Consider the following 19,837-nt stretch of genomic DNA (forward strand, 5'->3'; position numbering starts at 1 on the left):
AAGGAGAAAACTGTGTCTTCGGGGTTTTTGGATGTTTTTTCTAAGATTTTTAATACAAATTTTGCTAGTCACAAATAAACATCAGGGAGATTTTCAAACACTCTTACCTCCCATTCTTTTTGGTAGAGGTTAAGTAACTAGCTGCTGTTCATAGAATTTCTCTGCAAGTCTACCCATTGTCCCAAAAATCTCTAAAAGGAACACAATACATCAACAGGTTAATGAGAACTAAGGAGCTTAGCAATTTGCAGAAGATCCAGATATATTACTCACCTCTCAGAGCTGGATTGGCAGCAACTTGTCCTAAGTGTAAATAAAAGTCTGCTGACAAAACAGTGGCTTGTATCTTCACCTAGAAGGTGACGGAAACTTAAGCTAAATCTTAGTGACCTGATTTTCTCTATTCACAAATACTAACCAATCAGTTTACCTAATAGCATTTAACTAAGGGAGAGAAGAAGGCAGACAACCAAATCGAAAAATAATACTATTCAATTCCTAATTTCTGAAGTATAACTTTAATTATATTGCAGTTCTGTTGTTTATATCCAAGGTAACTTCTTGGTCAGGTAGTCACTTCCCTCTTCCTCTAGCTACACCTCACATAACAGAGATTTTTAAGTCTCTAGAAGCCAGGTTCAGTTTCAAGCTGCTGCTCAGCCTGCAATGCAAGTTGTGCCTGTTCCCCGTCTGAGTCCTCCCTCAGCACATTCTGCTCCACACCCAAACTGCAGCCTTCCCCCTGCCCAAGGCTGGGCTCCAGCTGTCTGAACAAAGGGATTCAAAGTTAGAAAGTTATATGTATATCATTGGTTTCTGCTAATTCAGTCCCCTACTTGAATGAAACATGGTACTTCAGAGCTGACACTATCTTCTATACACTACAGAATTAACAGCTCTTCCGTTAAGTTCAACAGCCAAACACTTCTGTTTTCCTCTGTACATAAATTTCTTGAATTCCTCAGTGCCAAAATTATTGCCGTAGGTTAACGTGACCTTTTACTCCAGTAAAATTTAAAGTATAGTTAGTTGTCCAAGAGTCATATTCTTACAATTTTTTCTCTGCTTCATTATAAGCTTCTCAAAAAATATACCAACATGCATAAGAATACTGTAAGCCTTTCTAATAGTCCTTTCATTTATCTTTAACTGATGCCAATAGAATGCACCTTCTTTTTGGATTCTCCTCTCCTTTAAGATATTTTAGAGCAGGAAAGGACTACAGTTTAACTCTTGCCATAAACTGAATTATAGCCACCTAGAAATACCACTACTAAAACTTATCTGTGTCATACAGCTAGACTTCTCAATAAATACAATTTGGTAAGTAAATAAACCTATTATGTGAGATGTGGCAAATGTGATTGTCTTTATCATTTAACAACAATGAAAAATATAATTTTTTGCAAAGCAAACATTTTTTATTCTCAAATCAAACCTGCATTTCATAGACACAAGACACAAGACACATTTCAAGACACAACAAATTTCCTTAGGAGAACATTGCTTGAGAATTTTATTGTATGTCTTCACTTCCAAAGGACAGCCCAGAGAGGTCTCACTGGAGACATAGGGATCCCCAGTTCAGGGCTTGCGGTCTAGGATTCTGGGTTTCAGGATTACTAACTTGTGTCCCTCTTCCCTGTGAAAGCAGTCCAAACTAACAAGTTTCTTGCACAAGAAATGTGCAGCATTAAGTGATCTTGTTGTACTGTAGCTATGGGATTTAGAAGTGTGGGAATTGTAAAACCCACCATGAAACAGGTAGAAACTATGCAAATTTCTGTCAGAAATCTGTGTGTTAGATATGTCAGAGACATATCTCTGTTTTCTTTAGAAGTGCATGAAAACTGAAGACCATTCAGCAAGATGGTTTGACTTAATTAGATTTTTTTCATTTTAAAATACTTTTTGAGAAAATTCCAGCAGTTGATGTCCAGAGTAGTTTCTGAACTTTCCTTATATATTGATAGTGTGAAGAAAAAACAAACAAACAAACTCAAATTATGTATCTTTTAGGATGATGTTTGCTAAGTTTGTGAAAGGGAGTATATACTGTGGTCTCTTACCTCCTTTTAGTATCTTTTTGTCAGAGGTTCAAATCTATCCTGTTAAACTTTGGACAATAACAAAATTGCGTGGAGGCTGGAAGGCACCACTGGAGTTCATCTAGTCCAGCCTCCAAGCTCAAAGCAGGTCAACTAAAAAACCTTGTTCAGGACCATGTCCAGTCAGATTTTGGACACCTCTGAGGACAGAAACTCCACAAACTCTCTGGTCAACCTGTTCCAGTGTTTGAACACCCTCACTGTAAAAAAATGATTTTCCTATGTTGAAATGCAATTTGTTGTATTGCAGTTTGTTCCCATTGCCTCTTCTCCTGTCACTGGGCATCACTGAGAAGAATCTGGCTCCATTTTCCCTACTTGCCCCATCAGGTATTTGTACACATTGGTAAGATCCCCCTGAGCTCTCCCTTGTCCAGGCTGAACAGTCCCAGCTCTCTCAGCTTCCGATCATTTATCAGAGGCTCCAGGTCTTTAAACATCTTTGTAGCCCTTTGCTGGACTCACCCCAGAACCACAGAGTTCACTCAGGGGCTCAGTTTGAGCCAAGGCCTCAGATGTTACAGGGGAAGTTGTTCCAGTTGGTGCTGAGGACTGTGCGATGGCTCATCACCCCACTGTGAAGCCCAGCTATGCTGGTTCCAACAGAGTTGCTGGCCCCTTCTGCACACCCTTTTGCACAAAATACGGCACAGACTATTGTGCCCAGTGGCTCTGCCCTGCAAGCTGAACTTCAGGCAATTTTAAATAAGATGCCCATGATTAGGAGCCTGGCTATCTTAGCCTACTTCTGCAAGTCATTCAAAAAATAAAGAACTACAAGTGGCAATTCATCCAGCCTAAACGGGTGGTCCTTTCATTCCCAAGTGGAGGTGGTCCCTTGGACCGTAGAAGAATTCTAGAGGAATTAGTCTACTAACTTCAGGTCTTCTTTTGGTTATTAAAATGCATGAGCACAAATCCCATGTGTCTTGGAAGAATTCTTTAAATTGTTCAAAATGAAGCTCTGCTAGCCAAACCCATCTTTTACACCCTCTTACTGATGTGACAGGATGTTGCATTAGCAGTCTTGACTTGTACATCTGAAATTGGAATTATTTGCACACACATGATATATTCTGCCCACAATAGACATAATTAGCTATACTCCAGTACACTCATTTCTCTAAGATAGATAGAATATTTTATAGAGAGACATGTATGTGTCATAAATAAAGAGTAAATTAAATCTATCTGCCTGATCTGATGTATGCTTCTGTAAACTCCCATATTTTTTTTCTGTGATTTTAAATTAATTCCATAATTTGCTATTACTTTGAAATATTAGAGCAGCTTCACAATTGGTCACTCTATGATAGGACTGTTACTATTCTCTGCAACTCCCATTGTCATTTTTCTGAACTAAATATCCAACCCGACAGTTTTCAAATAATCTCTTTTAAACTCATCTGTACACTGATGATCTGGCATGATCCCTCACTGTTCTGAGCAGTGATAAACTGATTACTTGTAAATGAAGCATACATAAAAAAGCCACCAGGATGAAGACAGTCTCTTAAAATGTATCCAGATTATATCTTTCCTTCCATGTAAAACAGAAACTAATGTTAAACATAGAAATACTGATATAAAACTAAGATAAAAGTTGATTCATTTTAGTGCTTTTAGAAGTGAACAATGAAGGTGATAAGCAGTTTCACCTCAGAATGACCCAGTTTCACTACTTGCTTTCAAGTACCAGAATTCATTTGAGTCTCAGATATAATAGTATTGTGCAGAAATAGGGAGCATCTTTACTTTTATTGACTGAATTACTTGCGCCTGTCCACCCCTCACCACACACACACCAAAAACTCCTAAATCTGTCAGTCTGAGGATGGTTTACCTAACAAGGTTAATCTATATAAAATTCATTTAGTCAGATTTGCTTTAATATGAATGGGATACTTATTTCTATCCCTGTTCTGGCCCACATTGCCTTTGACATATGGATCCCGGAAGCAAGTTCAGAAGCTACAGTAAACTCAGATCCAAATGAAAACAGCCTAAACCTAGAAAAGAGAGTCACCTGGAAAGACAGTTATATTCTGTGCTATTATAACACCTACTATATAAGTCTAGCTATTGTAAGGAATATTTGAGTATTTCCCTCCACTGACGGGAGACAGAACAGCTAACCAAGCAGAGATGTATTAGAAGTCAAGAAATGGCACTGCATGGCGCATTTTATGAAAGTAATTACAAACCCTAATGTGATATATTGGTTTGAAGACTTAACTAGAGTTATTTGCACCTTTAATTATTACCCTTTGATGTAAACCCATGATGCAATCTGTTACTATAAAATGTATGATTCTGCTATTAAGATATTATTTCTCAAGATTTCAGGGGTTTTTGAGTATTCATAGACTTGAAGTTTGAGTAGTGAACTACAGAGACTGAAATATTCAGCAAAAGGAAGCATGATGTCCTAAACTTGTACTAACCCAGACTTATACGACCATTTTGCACAGATTTGTGTGCTGATCCAGTCACCTAAAAGTTATCTTCTGGGCTTCTGATTCCAGGATTAATCTGAGTGCAGTGAGCTCAAGAGTCACAAGAGAGTTTGCATTACTTGTTCTTTATTCTGCATAGCTTGAAAACAGTATTTTGATCTCTAGAGAAAAAAAAAAAAAAAAAAAGGAGATATTCTAAACAGTAATCAAAGGAGAATTGGTCAAAAACTTTATCACCATTCTGAATTTTATGCTACTTTTCAGAGTTTTTTAAGAATAGAGGAAAAAAAATGGAGAGGCATCATAGCTAAACTACAGCCCTTGTAGTTTGACCACCAAGCCAGGAGTACACACCCTTGATCCTGTAAATCTTGCTTCATCTGCTATCCTTATAAATATGCGCACTTCTCCAGATCAAGGATCACAAAAGCCTTGCAAGGCCTGCCTGTCGTGTAGCTGCAGAAACCATTCTTTTATGTAGCCTTTCAACTGGGCGATGAAGGAACTCAGCAGCTGCAGTGCTCTAGGCTTGTCAGGCTTCTTTGTTGTTTTCTGGAAGTTCACAGAAGTTCATATTTTCTTGATACCTTATAGACCCCAAAAGGTCAAAGAAAAATGTTTTTTGGCAAATTACATGTTGGAGAGTGAATCTTCATTTCAGGACTGTGTCACAAACACCTTTTAACTGCATTTTACCTTAAAGATGCAAGTTTTAGAATCCAAAACTCACTAACAGTCTCTGCTTCCAGCATGAAAAGTCCTAAGACAGTTTTACAAGCATGAGACATGTTGATAAGAGCTTAAAAGCACATTGTTGCCACTACTAGATATTTCATTCTGAATCTTTTGAATTTAATGCATTTTTAAACCTCAGGTTCTTGCAAATGCATAAAAGTTTACTTAAAAATATGTCTCTCAAGATTACTAAGAAAAATCTGAAACTATGAGGCCTAAAGCTCAAAAATAGTTTCAAAAATACTTTTTAAAATTTATGGCTTTTAATCTAAAAAAAATTTAATTATTTACTCTTTTAATACCATGCATTCTTACATCACAATACTGGAATGTTAACACTGACAGCAATAAAAACGGTTGCAAATTTTTTTTCACTTGAAAGTTACACTTTCATTTAATTCTCATAGTGAACTTCTTATTTCACTTTGAAAGTTAAAAGCTACAACTGACATATATTTGGTTGATTTATTTCAAATATCTCTATAAAGAGGGTACCACAGGAGTATATTTTAATATATTAACTGTTTTATAACTAAACATTATTAGAAACTAAAGTTATATATAACTACTATTTAATAACTAAATGTATTTTAAAAAAGGCATGAATACCAGAGACAGAACATTCACCAGACTATGTCTCATTCAATTACACTTAAATAAAGTTTTCTTTATCTTGTTTTCTATTTTTAGTTAAAAATTGAAGATTGGCAGCTCAAGTACTTCTAGGATGCTGCTGTCCCTGAAATCCTTATGCCCCTGGCTTGACAGAAGCCCATGGAACAGGATGACTTTGACCTGATGTGGGAAACAATCTTCTCTTTTTCCCATCATTAACAAACAAACAAACAAACAAACCACACACACATGAACCAGAAGCATTCTTATTACAGGGGGAAAAAAAAAAGTAAAACAACAACAACAACAACAAAACACTTTTGAGGTTTATGAAGAACCAAAAAGCAAGATATCACTGTCTATGATTCAGAACATGGATCTGGTCCCTCCAGATATGTAGCAAGGCTCTCACCACATGTGACAGCGCTATGGTTAGGATCACTATAAGCAGCTCTACACCTGCATGTAAGCAGTTGTTAATGGTTGCTATTAAAAGCGTGGCACAAGAGCAGACCAGCCATTAGACAGATCTGGATTTTTTAAGCTATGATTTTCATAAACTTGAAACTTCCTGATCCTGTCAGCTGCTCAGTGAAAATTATTCCCTTTTAGATTTTCTGTGAATACCAAAAAAAGTGAAGCAGCTGAAAGTGAAGAGCTGGTCAGCCCTGGAGAAAAATACTTAGGCAGTGGAGTACACAAGACCAAGAAGTTAGTTTCTTTGGAATGACCACCTGGATTTAGCAAAAGGTCATTGCACCAAAAATGTTTCTGAGTATTTCTGTGGTCATGATACAGGCTTTTTGCTGAAAAGGTGTTGTGCAGCAAATTTTTCACACTAAAGTTTAAAATCTAGAGAAAAGTCAGGAATTTAAAATACAACGTGGAATGGTTATCTTTATGTTCTTTCCTTTGCCTGTAGCAGCAGAGAAGAATGACAAAATAGAGCAGATTTCAGCTAAAAGAGGATCGAGTTCCAGTTACATATCCTCAAGCAGTGTACCAGAATCAGATAGTCATGACATTCTTACCACACTATCTTTTTATGATACAAAAAGCGGCAATGTTGTAAAAAAAAAAAAAAAAGAGGACTAAACTGTACTTCATAGGCAAGTGGCTTATGCACTCCATCAGTTTTCTGGAAAAGATATTTCTTTTCAGTACACTAGGTCATTTAAACTACTGACTCAATTTCTAATGCACTGAGAAAGAGCAGAACCTGGAGAGGATGCACATACTCCAAGGGACCATTTAATAAATCCATTTAACTAAGATTAACAATGAAAAATGTCTACAACCCAATAAAATTTATTAAAAAACATATTTTAATTAAAGAATTAAAGCACTTGTCCTGTCAAATTATAAAAGAAATTAGAAAATGTAAAAGATGTAATGAAAGATCACATATATCTTCTTTTGAAGAGCAGAAATGAAGCCAGTTAAAATTTAGCGATACTACAGACAAACAAGTAACACCTGCACATTGCAACATTCCAGATCTTTTCTACAAAATATTTGCAATACACATATTTAAGAATTTCTTCGTAAGTTTGTATTATATCTATATTACCTCATCTTAATGCAGACACAGTGAAGACAGGATGCAAATTTAGTGCATATACCAAGAAGCCCCTTTTTTTCTTGAATAGGGAAGTATGAAAAATAGGCATCCTGAAAGATCACCTACTCCATTTCCCTATCACATGGCAAAATACATTACACATCTGCCATGTATGTGAAGAAAAATTGCCCATGGTACAATAACTGTATTAAAAATGAACAATGCAATACCTTACCAGGAATTTTAAGGAAAATTTAGTGTTATTTCATAATATTCACTTATTTACAAAAACAGCAGTGTCAAATTGTTATTTTTTGAAATTAGTAGTCATAATCCACCAGAGTTCTAAAAAATAATTCCCCAAATAACTCAGTGAGAATTCCATATGACAAAGGGATATAGAGCTGTATAAAGTTAGACAAGAACTGTAACCTGAGGTCATGATAAAATGACCATATATCAGGCAAAATAAAAGTAATAGTCATAGTTGTCTGTCATCACACTGACTGGCAGGGTTTCTGACTTTTAGTAGTTTGGCTGCCTCTATCGTACTTCGTCAGCATTGTTTAGGGTGGGTTTTTTTTATTCTCTATTTGCTTATTGTAACACAGTTGTCAGAGAGTGAAGCTAGCACAAAAGTGGTCTGTTACAATTCTGCTGAATTCGGAGAGGATTGTTCCAAATTTACACCAGAGAGAGAGAATGAGAAAGAAAAAAAAAAAAGCTAAAAAGAAACAGGCTTGATTGACTGCTGTGAAAATTGTTAAACATCTAGGCCTGACATTGAATAAAATTACTGAAGCTCAATCTCATATCACTGAAACGTCAGAAACATGCCACTGGCTTCACTGAAGATTATTTGCTGATGTGCCACCAGATACAAGTTTGATGCAGCTGTTTGTGAAAAAGAAGCATCACTTATTTTTAATATAGTAACTGCAAGGTGAATTTCAAGGTATGCATGTCCACAGGAAAAGGAATTACCTGTATTTTTATATATATATATATATATATATATAATCCTGGCAAACAGACTTTTCATTAAAACTGCATGGGAAGCAAAATTTAAAGCAGAGGGTCTGACATTCCTCAAGAGAATAATTTCCTTTAAAACACTTAGGCAGCAGGAGTTCCCTTATCAGTGTCAAAGTGAAGGTAGGTACAGTTTAAAGTGACAGGTTCAATCGTTTCTAAACACAGCCTTAACAGCCTTGGCTAAATGTTCCTCTCAGAACTGAACAGACCATTTATATGCTTCCTATGCACAGGTTTTGTGACTGTCATTTTTCAAGTGGCCCAATCATCACAAATTCTCAGAAAAATTGGGAGCATGGGAGAGGACAAAGGAAAAAATGAAAAACAAACAAACAAAACCGAAAAAACAACTGGCCACAGCTTTACATTATCTATAGTAATATATGTACTCTCTCATCAACTTTCAAAAAATGTACAGTGGTGAGGTTACTCCAGCATTTTGGATTATGTCAATTTTCAGAACACAACAGCATATGTTTCCATTTACCAGGTTTGATTACTTGCAACTTATTGTAATGAGAGAGTAATGATCCGCAGCTGCTGCCCAGACAAGGAATCTCACTGAAGACAAAAAAACATCTTGTGAGAGAAGCTGCTAGTCTAAGAAATGTTGAAGAGTTAGACCAGAGTTGCTTGAGGGAGGCAGGAGGCAAATGAATGCAAAATGGCAAAAGGAATCAACCTGGACTAATGATGGAGGAGGAAAACATGGGATATCTGCCCTAAAACTGCTGCATGAAAAAAGCATTGCGAGACCATTATGTGTGGTAATGGTTTTAAACTAAAAGAAGGTAGATTCAGGCTAGACATGAAGAAGAAATTTTTTACAATAAGGGTGGTAAGACACTGGAACAGGTTGCCCAGAGAGGCAGTGCATTTGCCCAAGGTCTAGTCTCTGTTAAGATGTTCTGTAGCAGCTGAGAGCTGGTTTTGTAGCTTAGTACAGTATGTGAATAGTCAGTTGAGATGACAGCTGAAGGGTAAACACTTCTGGTTGAAAGCTTGTGCGAGAAAATCTGACTTTAAAAAAAAAAAAAATTAATTGGAACAATGTGTGTCTTATACTTGAAATGACAGCCTTCTTGTATCTTTTTGCCTCATCAACATCTCATTTTATATCCTGGCTGAAAGTATGTTTTTCCTTCCTAACTTGTACTACTTAATTTCTGTCACCCTTTGCTATATTTTCCCATTGAACTTGGTAATTGTATCATCGAGTGTGGCAGCTGCACACACCTCCATGAGTTTCAGAGCTTTCAATGCAACAGTTGATGGCTCTTCAGCACCTTTTTGCCACACTGTAGCTGTCTTCACTTACACATTGTGGTCAATGCCAACTGTCATGTCCGCCCCGCCCCATGGCACAGTGACACCAGTCACATACACCTGCCCCCAGCTGGGGAGCAAGAGGGGCAGACCCTGAGTTAATAGACAGAGTTCTCAGCAAATGAGGCACCCCAGGCCCAGAGAAGCCTCTTGACTGTGCTCATAATGCCCACAGCCAGAACTGACTTGGCTACAAAATGGGGCCCCAGGCAAAGATTCCCTTTGAGTGATCTTCTTAGAGCAGTGGGTCTGTGAACAGAGCCCTACCCTTAGATCATGGACTCTGTCTAAGGAGACTTCCCAGGATTGAGGCCTCTCACCTTCTCCTCAGTGAGTGATTATGTTTCCTGGATACATTCTTGAGTGAGCCCTCACTCCTCCCTGGGCAAGATATTATTTCTTTTGGGTACACTTGAGTGAGAGAGGCTGTTCTTCAAGTGAGTGTATGCACGCTATGCATCAACATTCTTGTGTGGTCATGTAGGTATAATATCCCCAACTAATACATTGAACCAGCAGTTTGTTAATTGTTGCTGGAGTGCTGATTGATTTTGGATTACTCCCCCAAGCTTCATTAGTTTCTGTGGTTTTGGTTCTGAATTCAAGTTCATTTAAACTTACATTTGCTTGGGGTCATTTTTGGGTGCCTCCGTGACATCCAGGATTTGGTTTGTATGCAAAATTCTATATAGAATATTTTATTTAATCTACTCCTACCATTATGAAAAAAGCGCCAAACTAACTTTTGACATACAGTAAGTATAAGGAGACAAACATTCTGGGTATGAAAATCCCCTTATTCAGGAAAGTTCTGAAAGCTTTCCCATACAGCTTGCTGATCAGCTGATAATAACCTTTTTCCTACTGATCTAAAACTGTTACAGACTTCAGGCCAGAAGTTGCACATGAACAGCCAAGAAAATACCTTGACTAAAATTATCTGCAAGTTTTGGGGAGCAGAAAAAACCTAGATATAACTTGTCATTAGGGGACTTGTCTTCTACTAAAGCCAACTGGTGAAGCACAGGAACTAAAATCCTCTTCAGTCTTTCTAACAACGTGAGAATCTGCTGCTGCTGCAAAATTCCTGTCACTGAAGTCTCATTAGCCAATTACAAATGCTAATACTTTGTGCCCTCTCTTATTTTTCTTTGAATTCTCAGCTCAGTATTGTACAGACTTGATTCAAGCTGCTGTATAATCCTGTTAGAAATTCATTGGCTTTTCATTTAAAGCCTTCAGTTTAATTCTTTCCTGGATGGATCTGTCAATTCATTCACACCGAGTAGCCACACAAGGGCTTTCTTTTTGGCTTTTTAATGTGCCAGTCACGGATAGACATGAGGTCCAACTGCAGTATCTCAAGTGAGCTCCTACAGTACAAATGTTCACACAATTACAAGAGACAAACTTCATTTCATCTGGTGAGGCTTTGGTTGACACTAAGATTAAGAGCTTAACAAATGCAATGGTCTCCTCTGTTACCGTTCGAAAGTTTCTTACTTCACCGTGCTATGAAAGAGAAATGAAGGGCTGTCTGACTCTGACATTTACTCATCTCTTGAGTATTCTATTTGATTAAAAGGCGTGTGGGGTGTGGAGATTTGGGATCAGTCATACAAAATGTCCAAATCTGTACCCATAGGAACCTTGCCCTTTGGCCACAAAAGCTTCCTTCCAGACTGTGACTAAAAATCATCCATTTAATCTGAACCTGATAGAAAACAGACAAAATGCTGAGTAAATGTAGCAGTAAATGAGTTCATTTGAGTATGCAGGAGACTATTCTGATTTTTCGTCATAGTACATCCTTGTGTCATCAATTTTTTATTTTATGTTCTAGGATTTAACATCCTAATAGCTGATTTTATTTGTTTTTCAGCTTTTGGGAGAACTTTCAGTTTTACTTTTTACCATTGAACATCCAATTTCATTTTAAAAAATAAAATCTTTGCCATTTTTTTCTTCCTCTTTTGGGAAACAGACAAAGCAATGTGTTTTTAGGTTGCTGATAAAGCTAAAAATATCCTATAATGCCTCCAGTGAAGTGCAGTAATTTAAAGGACTGGATGCAATGCCTTTGGTATTAAAACAGCATCTCCATAGGGTAAAAAAATATTTCTGGCCTTATATATCCGTGATTGTGATGGTTATTATTAAACTGTCACACCACATCAATGGGTAAACAAGTAGCTATGTCTAGATCATATTAACTATTGTGACAGTTGCAGATACTGCAGTAATGACTCTCCTGTGGGCAACAGAGCAGATAAGAAAATGATTGAAGCTCCATGGGTTTACTACGCATTTACAGGTGATTCTGCAACAAGTTAGACAATCTCTTAAGTACAAACAGCCTGCTTGCCTTAGAGGTAATACAGTGCCTAAACAGCATACTGAGCTGTATGTTATTGAGCTTTCATCAGTAATATAACTCTTGATTTTAATACTATTTTATAAAAACATGCAAATGAAGTAGTCAGAATGAAAGTGATTCTTCAAAGGTGATCTATAAATGGAGAAAAACATCTGTCTGTGTCTCTAGGGGTTTTTTTGATGTATAGTTTGAGGGCATTTTTAGAGGATGGGAGGTGATTGCTTTGTTTAAGAAAAGTTCGAGTGCCTCTAAAAGTATCAGGAATACAAATGCAATTTTCCTTCTCTTCATATCCCAGTAGAGAGAGTAAGTGCAAAGATGTGTCCCTATACAATTAGTATTCATTGACAAGCCTTCTCAGTTTTGTGGCTTTCTGCTTGCTAGCTCAGCAAATGCCATGGAAGGAGGTAATAATGGTATGTGCCCTATGTTCAGATTACTAGGGGTGATGATTTCTGAAAATGCAATTAGACATCATGCCCTGGAGAGGCCCAAGTAGCTGAGGAGAAGACAGGTTATATTTTTTTTATGCTTGCCAACTAATACTGTAAAAAAGAAAAGGTCAATAATATTTGAGCCTTAGAACCTTAATTAGCTAATTATGGTTTCTACTTCCTTCAAGCAAAGATCCATAAAAAAGACAAAACACAAAAAATAAAAGAAAATTATGTTGTGAAGCTGTGGAATGAATTCCATTTTTTGAAGGGGTGATTTTAGTTTTTTAACTGCACTTTTGATGTGTCTTACAAACCTACTTCTGAACTCAATGGGATTCATTTAAATAATTTAACAGAAATTTTAAGATTTCAGTATGACTGTTTTAAAAGCTTTATATTAAACAAAATAAACACCTGAATGCATCTTTTTTACTAAAAAACATCAGGAAGAGATTTCCTAAGTGCTATGACTTGACATATGGATGCTGTTGAAGTGCCCTTTACTATCTTCTGCAAATTACCTGGACAACTAGGCTATGGATTTTATAGTCACAGTTATTTAAGGATGCATAGAAGGATATTAGTATCTACAGCAGTTCATAGAGGCATTTTGACAGAGACAAAAAGAGAAACTTTTGATTTTTCTGCATTCAGTGTCAATGTATGGTACATCATGAAGGAGTATTTATTAATGAACACTGATTCTTGAGATCATTCTTGTAAGAAGTTTAAGACTTCTGCATAATTTCATATTGTATATTATGAAAAAGCATTACAAGTAACTATTCTTGAACAATGAAGGATCAGAAGACGTAAGAGCAGACAAAGAAATGTCTGCAAGGTACTATTTTGTGAAAATAATGTGATTTCCACAGTATTGAAAGGTTTTGTGGAAGAAAGGGGCAAAAAATGAATGTTTCAAATTGAAAGTATCTAAATGTTGTATTCTGACTTACCTATATTTGTATTAATATATTATTTTCATTAATATGAAATACGCTTTTATCAAATACTGACTTGATCTTTCATCTACATAAACATGTTTTCAGCAGCATAGTACGAAAGGCAACCTAAAGGATTTAAACTATCATGAACTAGCCTATTGTAGAATTATAATACCAAAAAAAGTTCTCTACAAAATTTAGAATTGTTTAAAAACAAAACACTGAAGATAATGAGAATGTGTCTTACACTTTTTAGATTATCAAGTAAAACATGGTTTCATGCAGCTACATATACTTTATCTCTCCATATACATACAGACAAAGGTGTTTTACATTTTATATTAGTTTCACAATGCTACTTGACTTGGAGAAGCCACCACTTCTGCAACAAAAGGCCTGTTTCCACATGCCTTGCAGTAAGTGACATAAGTACCTACTCCAGTGTTAATTTAACACTTAACACTTGCTCTTCCATGCACAAATGGGTATGTGTCTGAATATGCAATTTATTCTCTCATTTAAATGCTATTCTTTCATTGACATTCCTCAGATACTGTTCTACCAGTGCATACAAACTGTCAACATTTGCTACATACAGACATCTTCCTCCTCTTCTCGAATCCTGTCTGTAATAGGTGCACCAAGGTTACTTTTGCAATGCTCAACCTATCATGCTCATCCCCTTTCCTCTACATTTCTTCTCATGCAGCAGCAGTTCCTGCCACTCAATTAATTTGCCTCTGCTGCTACAGCTAGATTTAATTGAATAATTGAACTTCATTACCTATGTAAATATTTTTCTTTTTTTTTTTTTTCCTCAGTTAAGAAGTAAGAAATAGCATTAAATCACCTGTACTATATTCATCATCCTAATGGGAGTAATGATGTAGAAGGAAGAGAAGTAGTGAAAACCCTGAGGCCATGACAAGCCTCTGAACAACTAGCCATAACCTATGTAAGAAACACAAACCAGCAGCACAAATTTTTTGCCACTATTGCCATTATGTAATTAATCTCTACAGCTCTCATTTTGTTATTTCATATATATACCAGTGCAACAACATCTAGAAATTGGAAACTCCGGGTTAGCATGTTTTACCCCTGCATCTTTTCATCTCCATCACAATGACCCATCAGAATACATATAAATACATCTAAATCCCTATAGGAGTGACACTTCAGTGCTCAAGGATATAAGCAATTGTGATGCTCATTCCTAGGACTCCAAAACCTCTGCAAGGCCAACCACAGACTCTCAGCACTTAAAAGAATTTCATTGCTGCCACTGCTTAGAAATCCAGTGATGGGTAGGACCATCAAGCAGTTGGATTTAGTTTAGATCAGCTGATATTAACTATATATCTTCTCAAGTTCCTGTTCAAATGTAACCTACACTGTCCTTGTAAGGTTTCTTTTTAACATTTCACCACGGGATGAGATTATTTCCATCGTACCTGGTGTTTTGAAGTGGGATCCAATTATCTATATTTGACACAAACCAGAATATTTCTTTCCATTGACTTTGTAGGAGCTAGACTAGATGACCTCAGCTGAGGATGTCCCTGTTTATATAAAAACTTCTTGGCCAGTCTACCATTCTTATTAATCATTTTTATGATTGAAACCACTTCAGCCCTTCCTGAGCATTCCTATCCATTGGGAAGGTCTTGCTCCCAGAGCAGAAGGACGCCTAGCATGCTGCTGGTGCTGCTGATGCTGCACAGAGAGAACAGACGCTTCTCCCAGCACTGAACCCCTACCAGGAAATCACCTCATACTGTGCTCTGGGTACTGGGAAAGTGGACCAAAGGTAGAACATAGGAATGGGGCATTTGTCTGCTGCCGCATGGAGAATGAGTTGCCAGCCCCAGAGACCAAGGAACCCCTGCTACAAGGGGCCTAGAGGGTCATAGGCCTTGGTGTGGGCACCAGCACCATGGAACGGGCAGGGGGCTCCCATACTCTCTTGAGGTACATGTGTGACTGCTCCTCAGATGATTCCTTTGTCTCTCCCTGCTCCTGCAAGGATGTTACTTCAGTCCTGGCTCCATGAGCTGCTGCTCTGTGCACACTGCAGCACCTCTAGATGTGCTTGTGTGCCTGAAGGAGCAAGGACTCAACATTTCCTCTCCTGAAGACCTCTCATCTGCGTTTCCTCCTGCCTCTGCTGTCTTCAAACTCATGAGACCTCTTACCTCGAGGATGAAAATGCACAGATATTAATCTGGATCCTACTCAACTGTGCCAGACCTGTTGCAATCAGGATTTATCCTTAACACATGGCTGTAAGAGGACACCTGTTGAAAATTTTACATGACCAGCAGAAAGGCTTTGCTCCAGTATGGCTTAGATCTCCTCCCAAAACGCCTATGTGAAGCAAATGGATTTCTGACTCTGAAGAAGGTGGTCTGGCCCAGGACTGGTCATTACTAACTTGTGCTTGAGTTTTCTTTGTACTGACAGATTGCAACTGACATCATCTACCTGGATTTGGGCAAAGCATTTGACACTGTCCCACTTGACATTCTTGTCTCTAAATTGGAGAAACATGGATTTCACAGACAGACCACTCATTGGATAAGGAACTGGATAGATGGTCACACCTGAGTTGTGGTCAACAGCTCAATGTCCAAGTAGAGGCCAGTGACGAGTGGTGTTCCACAGGAGTGAGTATTGGGACTGACACTGTTTAACATCTTTGTCGGTGACATGGACGGTGGGATTGAGTGCACCCTTAGCAAGTTTGCTGACGACACCAAGTTGTATGGTGTTGTTGACATCCTGGAGGGAAGGGATGTCATCTAGAGTGACCTTGGCAGGCTCAAGAGATGGGCCCGTGTGAACCTCAGGAAGTTCAACGAGGCTAGGTTCAAGGTCCTGAACATGGGTTAGGGCAATCCCAAATGCAAATACAGGTTGGGCAGAGAATGGATTGAGAGCATCCCTATGGAGAACAACTTGGGGGTGTTGGTTGAAGCTCAACATGATGCAGCAATGTGCATTTGCAGCCCAGAAAGCAAACTGTATGCTGGTCTGCACCAAAAGTAACATGACCAGCAGGTCAAGGGAGGTAATTCTCCCCCTCTACTCTGCTCTCAAGAGACTTCACCTGGAATACTGCATCTAGCTCTGGGGCCCCTAATATAAGAAAGACATGGACCTGTTGGAGCAAGTCCAGAGGAGGACCATGAAGATGACCAGAGGCCTGGAGCACCTCTCCTATGATGACAGGTTGAGAGAATTGGATTTTCTCAGTCTGGAAAAGAGAAAGCTCCAGGGAGACCTTATAGCAGCCTTTCAGTACCTACAAGAAAGCTGGAGACGGACATTTTACAAGGGCTTGTAGTGATAGAACAAGGGTTAGCTTGTCGTGACAGGATAAGGGTTAATGGCTTTAAACTGAAAGAGGGTAGATTTAGATGAGATATAAGGAAGAAATTCTTCACCACGAGGGTGGTGAGGCACTGGAATAGATTGCCTAGAGAAGTTGTGGATGCCCCAACCCTGGAATTGTTCAAGGCTAAGTTGAACAGAGCTCTGAGCAACCTGGTCTAGTGGGAGATTTCCCTGCCCATGGAAGGGGGTTTAGAATTAGATGATATTTACGGTCCCTTCTAACCCAAACCATTCTATGATTCAGTTATAGAGAAGTGACTGGCACCTGAATGGAATGTAGTGCAGGGTGCTTAGAAAAGAAGCTGTCAGAGGTGCTGCAAGATTGTAGGCTGCAAGGAGAACTGTGTCAAAAGCTACCTGCCTCATTGGACGTTGAGCAAGAAAAGAGCTCCAAACCTCAGATTAGTCTAAAGTGGCAACAGTCATCAGAATATACAAGGGAGGTCCTTCACTAGTGCTTTCCCAACATCTTTAAACTGTCAGAAAATGTGTGGAAAAGTTGGACTATATTTCTCGACTGTATCAGTTAAATGAGGGAGTAACATGAAACAGTCTTGCAACTATATAGATGGCGGTGCTCTTATACAAAAGCAGTAACATACCATCTCAAAATTAAGAACACACAGCTTCATGCCTGAGGATTTAGATGGAAAAGCAGCACTCTCTGTATACATCTTTGCCTTTCAAAGAGGTGAAAGGAAGCTCATGAAGCTGACACAATGTAAGCCTGTTTTTTTTATTTTTCTAGGCCAGTATTTAGAAAGAAAGGCAACATTAATGCTGTCAGAAAGATGTAGAGCAAAAGAATTCTGCATCATTATAGTTGAGATACTCACCTGTGTATAGATGCTCATTTTCTATAAAAGCATTATCAGGCTAAAGCAACAATATTCCTGGGAAACCAGGACTCAACTACTAGGTGTCCTAGTTACTGAACTACAAAATAGACCCTTTGCCTCCTGAGCCACATGATTTATCCACTACAGAAGTTATGTACCATCTTCACTTGAAAACATGAAGTAACTCTAATGGCATTTTCAGGGAGCCCTGTCTGAATAGTTTGTGCTAGATATGCTTTAAATATATTCACTAGATACTCTCAGGAGATTTAGGCTTCATTCCACCCAGTTCCTGGATTTCAACATCAGAAAAGGCACCTCATTGCTCACATCAAGGCAGTTCAGGGCAAGAAAAGAAAATTGCTAGCTTCCAGAGAACGTGCAAAAGGTGAAAATAAGACGCCTACAAATTTTGGATACTTGCAGGGGTATAGCAAAAGAGACTCTTTTTAGATGGCATTTTGGAGGTATATGCTTAAAGCTAACCTGTGCTCTATTTAAGACACCTGTATCATTATTTTGATTGTGGCTTCTCTTTTCTGAAATCATCTATAATTCTGTGCATAAAATGTCTTATTCACTGACTGTCCATTACATATACATGGAAGAATACATTTAGGAAGAGTGACTTCTGAATCTGTCTTTCATAGACCTAGGATATTATAAAGCAATCCCACAAATACAATGATTTAATGCCTACTAGAAGTGATTACCATATAGGAAATAAAGTAATTTAGCAAGAAAATAAAATCAATTATTTACTAAAAGTCACTTTTTTAATAAATATGGAAATTAAAAGTCTAGAATATCCTTTCATTTTCACAATGTGACTGACTATACAGCTGGAATAGAATAGCACCATGCATAGTGCAGAAGACATAAAACTACTTACATTCCAATCAGTAAATGACAGACTTTTATGTGTGTAATTTTACATGACATAAATATCACATTATTAGAATGAATATTAATGAATCACAACTGAGTAACTGCTCACATTGTTATTTATAGTATATCAATGTAATTAATTGGTTATGATTTTTATCTTATATCATACCGTGATTGAACATCGGATTTTAGTCCTGATCTATTTATACTTTCTATGTGCAGGTCTTAACCAGAAGATACTCATTACCAGCACTGCTGTGCAGCACTTCAGTCAGATTTCTTATTTCCTCCCCTGCTGCCCTGTTCAAGGGGATCAAGTCCCAGTATTATCTGAACACAGATAGATGCTACTACATGTTCCCCCTGTTAAGTTGACTCTTACTGCTAAGTAATAGATTATTCTGACTTGTGATTTAAAAGATCCTCAAGTGTAGACTTTAAGGTTTATCAATACATGCAGGAGGTGCATCAAGGATCGTGATGAGGTTTCTAACTATGTTTTATATGGAAGTAAAGTTTAGGAAATAGTAGATCATTTTTACATAGGCTTGATTTACATAGACTGTTATGTACTCCTGTATGCACTCTTTCTATTTCATTCACAGGTGGAATTATTCCCTATTACTCATGAAGGGCCCACAATACAACTATATGTGATCCTCTCACAGTAAGGCCAAAAGTAATTTGATTGGATCTCTTTGTAATATTTAAAAGCTTAGTGCCAAAACTATAACCTCAATTGAATTTCTATGTTTGGTTTTAAATGTTTTAAAATTTGTCTGTGAAAGTTGTTATTGTTTCAGTTCTGCATCAAAAACTGCCATTGAAATATGCAGCATACCTTCCAGCAACATCAAGTCAGCTCACTTGACTAGGCTTTTTAGGTTTTCTGGATGACACTGTGGAGTTACTCTTAAACTGTATAGCTGAACTGGGAAAACCTAGCCTGTCTTAAAATGGCCAAAAATTAAAGATAAAAATCAAATTAACAAAACGGTACTTTTAACCTCCTCTCAGAAATGCTACTGAATTAAAAGCCTTTTAGTTTGAACTATTTTTTCATCTTTCTTCATGCTGATTTCTGCCTTCTACATTTTTTTAGCATGATTCAGGGTAAGAG

Source organism: Caloenas nicobarica, chromosome 2 (genome assembly GCF_036013445.1).
Source record: "Caloenas nicobarica isolate bCalNic1 chromosome 2, bCalNic1.hap1, whole genome shotgun sequence".
Classification (NCBI taxonomy): domain Eukaryota; kingdom Metazoa; phylum Chordata; class Aves; order Columbiformes; family Columbidae; genus Caloenas; species Caloenas nicobarica.